Genomic DNA, 10,178 nt, shown 5'->3' with positions numbered 1-10,178 from the left:
CACAGTGGCCGTTGGATCTGTCACGGGACTTGGAGTGGCCGCAGGGTCTGTCACTAAGTTGATAGCAGTATCCATGGCAGCTCGATAGGCGTAAGCCAGGCCCCAGCATGTTACAATGATTTGTGTTACTTTGGAACTTCCCGAATCGCGACACCTTTTATTCAAGCATTCTGCCAGTTTTTGAGGATTTTGCACTTGTTCAGGGGTGAATTTCCAAAACACTGGGGGTGCCAACTGGTCTAGATGCCTGCCCATATCCTCCCATACTCCCTGCCACCCACAACTATACTGCCTCCGGGCAGATCTCCGGATGAGCTTCCTAAGTAGTTGTTTAACTTTAAGCAGAACCTGAAGTGCATTCAGGAGGCAGAACAACAGGACTATGCTGGTCTGAGTATCCCAAGGATATTCAATATCTTGGAGAGCTATTGTAATAAACTCGGAGGATAAGAGGGTGGTGAAGGAGGAAGGGAGAGTGATCGAGGAGGGTACAGGGGTGGTGAAGGAGAAAGGGAGAGTGATCAAGTAAGAAAAATTATCTTCCCCTTTCCCCTCCACAGATTGACTCCCTAATGAAAAAAGGCAACAGATACAATTGCTAATAGTTTCCAAAATACAGTTTCCAAAGTATAGAATCGAAGATGTTACTGAGTACAAATACCAGGTTAGAGTCATGGCCAGATATTTCATCATCTCATAAGCCACTGATACAACACACAGTACCATAATGGTCTGAAACCAGGGCCCGGAGAGGATAAACAGCATGACAGAGAGCACATACGGAAAATAACGTGCTATAATACTCAATTTGGAAAACAGGCGCAGCACAGTTGAGATTAAAGCAATCAGCATTATGACAAGTGACTATTAAGCAGGTCTAATACTTATACCAATTTTAGTTTAACACACTCTGGTCAGATCTGCCGTTATCTCAACCTTTCGAGCCCCACGTTGGGCGCCAAAAAGACTGTCGTGGTTTAACCCGGCTGGCAGCTAAACACCACGCAGCCGTTCGCTCACCCTCCCCCCTCCCTCTCTGGGACGGGGGAGAGAAATGGAAAGTGAAGCCCGTGAGTTGAGATAAAGACAGTTTAATAAGACAGGAAAATAATAATAATAATAATAATAATGATGATACAATGGTGATAATACGAAAGTAATAATAGTATGTACAAACAAGTGATGCACAATGCAATTGCTCACCACCCGCTGACCGATGCCCAGCCTAACCCCGAGCAGTCCGGCCCCCTCCCCCCGGCTAGCCACCCCTATATATTGTTTAGCATGACGTCAGATGGTATGGAATACCCCTTTGGCTAGTTTGGGTCACCTGTCCTGGGTCTGTCCCCTCCCAGCTCTTACTGCACCCCCCGGCCTGCCCGTTGGCAGGACAGAGCAAAGGCTGAGATGTCCTTGGCTTAGTATAAGCACTGCTCTGCAACAATTAAAGCATCGGGGTGTTATCAGCACTCTTCTCATTCTAAGCCAAAACACAGCATTCCACCAGCTACTAGGAAGAAAATTAATTCTGTGCTAACTGAAACCAGGACAAGGTTGAAGGTATAGTATTGTTCACATTTTACAGAAAAACAAACAAGATTCTATTCAGTACCTTTAATAAATGCACGTTTGTGATTGCAAGCCAACAGTTGGAGTTCTTAATTCCTCACCATGGTCACAAAATATCCTTCTTTCCTTACTTAGGTACAATCCTGCAGCAGGGCAGACGAGCTAAATATAACATTTCCATAGGCATCTTAGAACAATGTAATATCTAAAGGACTGAACAGCACAAATATGATGACTGCGATGTGATAGCGATACTTTAAGGTTGTTATGGTGCCTGTCAGTTTCTTTAGGGAATACTTGTTGGAGATTAGTCTTATCCATACTGTTTCAACACTGATTTGCTCAAGTCCTGACCTTCCAGATTATGCACTTTAAATATATATATATATATATATATATCTTTGGATAGCTGAGGTACCTGGGAGTCCTTTGGTGGGACAAATGTGAGTCATGAGGTTAGCTGTTGGTGGGAGCTAGACAGAGAGCCTGTCATTATGTGTTTAGCTGAGACATTTTTATATTTAAGGACATTTGGAAAGAAGGTTAGGGAAGAGGAAGCTCTGAATAAAATCCAGGATTTCTGAATAACTGATCATTTTGCCAGCAAGGATTTAAATATAACTTGCCATGCACTGGAACTGGCAGTTACAGGGAAAGGTCTCTCTACAGCAGTGACTCAAGACAAATTAGACAAATAGTGAATTGAACTGCAGGTAAAAGTTTCTTGTTTTGATAATATTAAATACTGGAGTTTTGTGTGAGTATGACTAGAAAATCATGAAGGAAACATCTGGATTTTTTATAAGAATTTGTATTTCATTTCTGTTCTAAAGAAAGTTTATCACACTCTGAAAATTCTTTTCTTCATCTTATATTTTGCCTGTGTCTAGATGAGCCTTTTAGAGCTACCTTATTACAAATGGTGCAGATAGCTTTGTGGGATTTACTAAAGCATTTTGATGCCTAACTGTCATGGAAATAATTTGGACTGGACTTTAGAAAGCTTAAGAAGTGGTTGTCTTCATGATTAGGTATCCAAAAGTCTCTCACCCTTCAGTGACATTGGTTTACAAAGATACGTTTTTACAAGTGCCCCATAAAAAGGATTTCAGACATGCATGTCAGAAGAATTGTGTATTCATTGTAAAATTAACAGAGCTGGCTAAGGGAATGGGAGCATTAGTTCTATTTTCAGAAGTGATCAATATACCTAGACATTTAGCATTTGTTGCCAACAGTGATTAAATGAAGAGAAGCCAGGTTGCACATCAGAATTTAACTCCAAAGCTGGGATAAATCTATTGATCTAGATCTTAACCCCTGTTAAATATATGGATTCTGAAAACCCAACAACCTTGTGTCACTTTTGAAATATATTACTCAGTTTGTGATTTCACTATCTTAGATAATGATGTACTCAGTACCTATACCAGGACATAGAATCGTAGAACAGTTTGGGTTGGAAGAGACATTAAAGATTATCTAGTTCCTACCCCCCTGCATCAGGTTTCTCATGGTCCCATCTCACCTGGCCTTGAACACCTTCAGGGATGGGGCATCCACAACTTCTCTGGGCAATCTGTTCCAGTGCCTCACCAACCTCTGAGTGAAAAGTTTCCTCCTGACATCTATTCTAAACCTCCCCTCTTTTACTTTAAAACCATTCCCCCTTGTCCTATCACTATCTGCCTGAGGAAAAAGTTGCTCTCCATCTGTTTTATAAGTATTTTAAGTATTGAAAAGCTGCAATGAGGTCACCCCAGAGCCTTCTCCAGGCTGACTATCCCCAGTTCTCTTAGCTTTTCATCATAGGAGAGGTGCTACAATCCTCTGATCATCTTTGGGGAAGAAGATCAGAGGTAACATCAATGATGTAAATCATTGAGAAGATCAGAGGTACATCAGTGGTAAAGCCTGAAGATGTTATGCAAAATGGTTCATGAGTCTGCCTAAGCCCTCCTGATGACTCCCTTCTGGCTAAACCCTTCTTAAATGACTGTAGCTGTGCTGTGGTATGCCTAGGGGAGACAGGGAAATAGCTTGGTGCCTAACTCTCAATTGTGTCCCTCCAGAATGTGGAAACAAAGCATGCCTGGTCTCAGGTGAACACATTTATAACATTTAACACACACAAGACTGGGCCGTATGCTGAAGGGATATCAATTCTTCTTAAGAGTTTTTGGCCTGGCAATCCAAAATTTTTAGTCCAGAATAAATATTTGATTCTCCTTTGCCTGGTTATCCCAAGGCCACCCTAGTGGCCTGGCTGTGCTCTAAAAGAGGATCAGTTCCCTATCCCTCCTGCTGAAGCTATACACAATGAGCTGGGGGGCTAACAGGGTACAAGCCAGAGGAGCCTTGGCATCATCTCTGTTCTGTCCTCCCACATCTTCCTGCTACTATCCAGTTGCTGAAACACTACACACTGTCACTTCAGGATGCAGATAGCAGAATATTTTTCAGCAGACTGACCATTTAGACTCAGACTGACAAAAAGTCTTATTTCCCAGTGCAGCATATATGAATAGTCCTGGATGTAATCCAAACACCAAGTTTAACAAACGGAGAAATCACTTTTCTTCCATTTCATCCCACCTCATTCAGAACAGACCTGCTTCTGTGTATCACAACTTTGAAACAATCTGGCGCAACTTGAATTTCTGTACTGCAACAGCAGACCTGCTCAGTGAAATACATCAGCCCAATGCTGCATGAAACAGAAAATGGTTGTGGCTCGGCGCATTTGAAAAGCCTTTGGCACCTATGATTTTCTTTCCTTTGAACATGAGCAGAGTCCATTTTCCATGCTGTTTTATTCTTTGGCCTCCCTACTGAGTCTGCTGTGAGTTACATTCACAGGGATTATTGGTGTTTGGAAATAAGGAAATAGGACTTGGAGAGTGGAAGACCAGTAGAATGAGTTCCCCTGTTTAGATCAAGTTTTCTATTTGTAGAAATTTTTGTACTGTTCTGAACTTTACTGAAACTCTGTAATCAGGGATAAACCCTCATTCTTTTGATCTAGTATGTCCTAAAGCAAATTTAAATATTAAGGTTACATAGGGACAAACTAGAAATTTCCACTTTTTTCTTTTTTTAATCCCCTTGTCATTACAAACTTTATTATTACTGTCCTAAAATGTGATGTAAGAAGTTGCTCCACTTTTATTCTAACTGGTACAGAAGGTCTGTTTCTATTTTTCTAGCAATTAGATACATAACCATCAGTAATCTGATATTCTACTTCCACAACTGACTTTTTTTTTTTTTTCTATGATCATTTAGATCATAGCTCAATTCCAACAGAAACAGTGTGCATTTTTACCCACGATTTTCGCAAATCTTCAGGGTCCTCTGCGTGACTGTTCACCACAAGGCCAAGTGCATGTAGAGGAAGCTCCATATGAACTCTAACCTTCAAGAGAGATTCTGAAAGCACAACATGCCCAAAACATCAATGTGACTGGACTCATAATTTCCACTGTTCCTCTATGAGGCACTTCACCTGTCATGAACAAATCAGCTTAGTAAATGAGACAGGGGAAAAAAAAGGGGGGGAGGTGGGAGGGGGGAGTCTTAGACTCCTGTTTAACACATTGTTTTTTAGCTGACAGTATAGACACTGGTTATTTCCCATGTTACAAATGAAAATAAGAGCTATGATTAAATATGGAATTTGTGGTTCTTTAAAGATAATTATGAAGACTACAAGAGACTCTCTTTCTTGTCATGACTGTTGTGTGATGAGCAACCAAAGACACTGTCGTTTAGTCCCATGCTACAGTTTCAAATATTAATGCTTTTACTCAAAGTCATGGGATGTAGTCCAGAAATGAAAGCCTACTATCTGTTCTGTTTGCATTGGGCCCACAAATGTACTTTAAAATTGGCACAATTATACTTATTTCCCTGTGTTTCCCAAGCTACCAGTTTTCCAGGGTGTGCTGTCAAAACTCCAAACACCTACTTTATTTCTTAACGTATAAAAACTTTATGATTTCCCCTATTTCAGAACAGCATCTAGTATATTGCTAAACACCCATTCAAGTTTCACTCTGTCTTGAAATTGAATTCAACTATCCCTCAGTGTATCCTGAAAAGTACTACAGTACAAGGAAGCAGCACTGATCAAAATCAGGCAGAATTTCTCTCTCAATCTGTGTGATACTGTCATTAACTTTTGTGATGATGCAATGACTTTAGTTAATACAATACTGATGTTCATTTCTATTGGTTTAATCAGACCCACTGTAAGGCTGGTTGATGACAAAAAAACATTGATCACACGTGGTCTGCTTCTCATTTCCAGTCAAGCTTTCTGTATTGAGACTTGAATAGTTTCATTAATTAGGTGATCTAAACACATTGACAAGCATTCAAGCTAGTCAGGTTCTGGCATAATAGTCCAAGTATTATGGATTCATACTTTGTAGTCGATGAAAATTTGGTTATTCATTTAAATGAAAGCAGAATCAAAACCTATTCATGTTCCTTATATTTGATTATGCTCCCAGAATATATATACAGCACAATTTCCTCCTACTTTTAGAGGCTGTTATGCTTCAAAAGGAAAGACACCAATTATTTAGCCCAGATGTTAAAAAGCCCGTTACATAAGGAAAATCCCTCCTTCTCTGATAAAGAAATCTAAACAACAAGAACAAAACATGACTAGTTAAACATAGATCTTTCTATAAAAATTTCTGGCTGTAAGTCACAATCGTAAGAATTCACATTGAGTTTTCAATAAAGGATGCAGTTGTTCAGCAACATATCAACTGTGCTAAAAACCTGGAAAAAAAAAATGAAGCTGAATATTCAGGAGATTTCATTGCTCTGTTGACATCATTGACACTGCATTTATCTATCTTGCATTACTTCTCAGCCACTAACCTTTTCTTTTCCGTCCTGTCAGGTTCTAGAGATGCATTTGCAAATCTTTTCACCAAATTTGTGCTATAGATCATTTTTGGATGCTACTACTCCTAGGTCCAATACTAAAATCAGTGGAAGAGGCTTCCCACCAGTCTTGTGACTGGAAATGGGCATTTTTTTTGGAATGGGCCCCCAGCAGCACTCTAATCTGCAGCAGCATGCCAACTGTGGCAGAGCCTGTACCAGCAGCAGGTGTTCTCATGGGAGCAGCAAGAGCAGAGCTGCTCCTCGGGGGAGAAGGAGACAAGAGCTGGGGGTGACCACAGTGTGATAGCCAGCCTGGGCAGAGCCAAGGTGATGACAAGCTCTGAAAACAGCACAAGGCTCATTAGAGAAGTTGAAATATTCAATCACGTGTGGGGTACATCCAGAAAGTCCTGGCAGAAACATCAGAAGATGAGACTAGAGATAAGGCTACCCATAGTGCAGGTTTCAAGGATATTCCAAGGAATTTTGTGTAGAAATGTGTGTGGGGGGAAAAAAAATCAAATAGCATCTGAGAAAGCAGTTTTAGAGAATTAAGACTTCTACAAACAAGAATGAAATAATTGTTAGCAATTTCACCTCGTTAGTATAAGCAAAGTGTATGCATAATCTATCCTGTTTGTGCATGACATAATGGGACACAGGAATACTCCCACTCCAATAACAATTAAATACGTAGTAAAAGTAAGTTTATGAGTAACATTTAAAAGGAAATAACTTTCAAGGATTAGCTGAAAAATATTTTGAAGTAACGCAAACATGCGTTATCTTTGAATTGTGGACTCACACTGTGCCTCATCAGACCTCTGACATGGAAGTATAGCAAGTCCCTTTGCAGATACTTTCAAAGTCTTTCACCTCATGATAATAATACTCTCAACATGAAATCTGGGAAATTACTGGACACCCAAGTGCTACCCTACAATAACTGGTATCTGTCTCAGTTATGCCCATCCTCACTGACTATGAACATAATTCATGATTGGATTTTATTTCTGATGTAGGCATGGTGGCAGGTGAAGACCACAGAAATGAGGAGCACTGAAATAAACAAACAAAACAACTACAACAAAAACTTGTATAAGATGGTAGAAAAGCAGGCCATATTTGAAATCATCTGGTCATTTCTGCTTCTTAATACTTCTCTGACATCCTGTGCTTCCATCCCCCAGGGAGTTACAGGGAAAGATTTTTTTTCTCCTGTCCTAAGTTTTCTTATTTTTTGAAGCCTAACCTCTCCCCAGGATCTTAATAGTAGCTAGGAGCTAGTTCCCAATCCATTTAAAGGATCAATCATTTTGTAAGTGTTTAATTAGCCTAGGGAGGGCAACACTCCATGATATGCATGTCAGGTTTTCCTTGTGCACATCCATAAACAGATGGTGACTATTTCAGTCCTCAGACCTGTCTTGGTTTGGGCTGGGTTAGAGTTAATTTTCTTCCTAGTAGCTGGAATGGTGCTGTTTTGGATATAGGATGAGGATAATGTTGACACACCAATGTTTTAGTTGTTGCAGAGCAGGGCTTACACAGAGTGAAGGACTTTTCAGCTGCTTGTGCTGTCCTGCCAGCAAGGAGACTGGAGGTGCACCAGGAGCTGGGAGGGGACACAGCCAGGACAGGTGACCCAGTGACCAAAGGGATGTTCCACACCATCTGACAGAACATGGAGAACAATAAAAGTGGGGGCAGTTGTCAGGGGGCTGCCAGTGCTCAGGGACTGACGGGGCATTTGTTGTCTGGTAGGGAGCAATTTTGTTGGGCACCATGCCCTTTTATTCCTTCCTCCTTTCCTATTAAATTGTCTTGATCTCAACCCATGAGTTCTCTCCCCATCCCACCGGGGGCAGGGAGACTGAAGAGCTTTGTGGTGCTGAGCTCCCTGACAGGTAAAACCATGACACACGTGAATCCCAGAAACTGTGGCTGCTTTCGATCTTGGTGGAACCACTGGGCCAGAAAAACATTTTTCATACCTGTCTCCCTTCTTTCAGCCTTCACAAAATACAGCTCCCCAAAGCCAGGGACTACTGCTCATGGAGGCTTCAGCTCTCTACAGAGTTGTAAAGATACACTTCAGTTGTCAGCAATAAACCTAGATTAGGCTTGGACTGTTATTATAAACATATATTTCTAGAAGTTTTATTTCTATTCTCCTGCAGGAGAATTTCAAGAGCAGTTACACCAAAGGGGTTAAAGACTACCAAAAACAAACAAACAAACAAACTTTTTACTTGCTTAGAAATAAAGAAATGTGCAGTGGCCATATTATGAATTGTTTTATTGCCATTTGACATTTTGTAATACATTGCTACCATTCCAGTCTTTAATATGTAGACTAAAAAAATAAATGTAGACTAAAAAATAAAGATCTAAAAGTACACAGTATTAGTTTAACCCATAATCAATAAAGCAATTGACTCAAAGTATGCTACATAGGCACTTTACAAAACAGGAAAAAGTATTTTAAATCCATGTTTCAAGGATAGTTAAATTCCAAAGGTTACTTCCAACAAATTCAACTACCCATAAGAACTGCTAGTTTGACTGTTTTCAAACGTAAGTTCACTGAGAGATTCTGTGTATGGATGTACTTACATATAATATTTCAAAGCAATAATGCTCTCTTGTGCTTGTTGAGACATTACAAATAATATATTCTTTGTTTGAAGAAATGTGTGCAATACTCAATGCAAAAATTTTTTGTTTTCTTTTGTTTTTGTCTAACATAAGTATAATCAAATACGTACACTATTTACAGGGTGTTACAAAGTTAATAAGGCTGGTTATTTTTCAAAGTCTGACCCATTGTACAAACAGGACACACACAGAAAAAAGAAAATTGTGGATATTCCCATAGAAGTCCCTATCTAAGTATTTTGCAAAAATGTCCTAGTTAATTGAACACTCCATTGAACTTCCAAACTGAAGCAGAAGTTACTTTTAAAGTTGTTCCACTCTAGCCACAGAGGATTTCTAGCATGGAGCTGTGTCTGGAGAAGAAACAAGTATTTGACTGGCCTCTGGACAATCTGAAATTTCCCATGGGTGTTAACATCTGCATGACTGTGCATGCTGTATATTCATCTACACATACATAACGAGAGAACATCTTTTAGCAAGAAAAAGGAAACATTTCTAATAATGTATTTTCTTTAGGAAAACTAAAGGATATATACAGTGTGTGTGTGTGTGTATACATATACAAACCCAACAACAAAACAAATGTCAGCATACACAAATATGAGTTCAGTATCGTTTTAGACCTCAAAACCTAATGAAAAATCCAGGTATCCTGAGACAGGTATGTACTGTGCATCTAGTTTACCAACACCAGTGTACTGCTGGAGTACAATTAGAAAAGCACTACCTGTATTTATCAACAGTTACAGAGATAAAATACATATAGCAATGCATTAACTTGAGAAACTCTGGTTTTCGTAACACTAAACAATAACGGTGCAAAATATGCATACAATGCTGGCAGACATACCCATAAAGTAGATGTAAATAAGAAGTACAGTAACAATATGTAAAAGTTACTGATTTCACTATTTAAATGAAAATAAATGAAAGATACTTTCCTTTCTCAAATATCATGCTTAATCATGATTTGTATACTCACTTTCAAGCAATTGTCTTACACACGTACATGTATATATTACATTGACAATGAATTAATAAAAGAA

The sequence above is a fragment of the Aythya marila genome (assembly GCF_965140915.1).
Source record: "Aythya marila genome assembly, chromosome: 2".
Lineage (NCBI taxonomy): Eukaryota > Metazoa > Chordata > Aves > Anseriformes > Anatidae > Aythya > Aythya marila.
The sequence above is the reverse complement of the archived record's forward strand: the minus strand, read 5'-3'. Positions refer to the sequence as shown.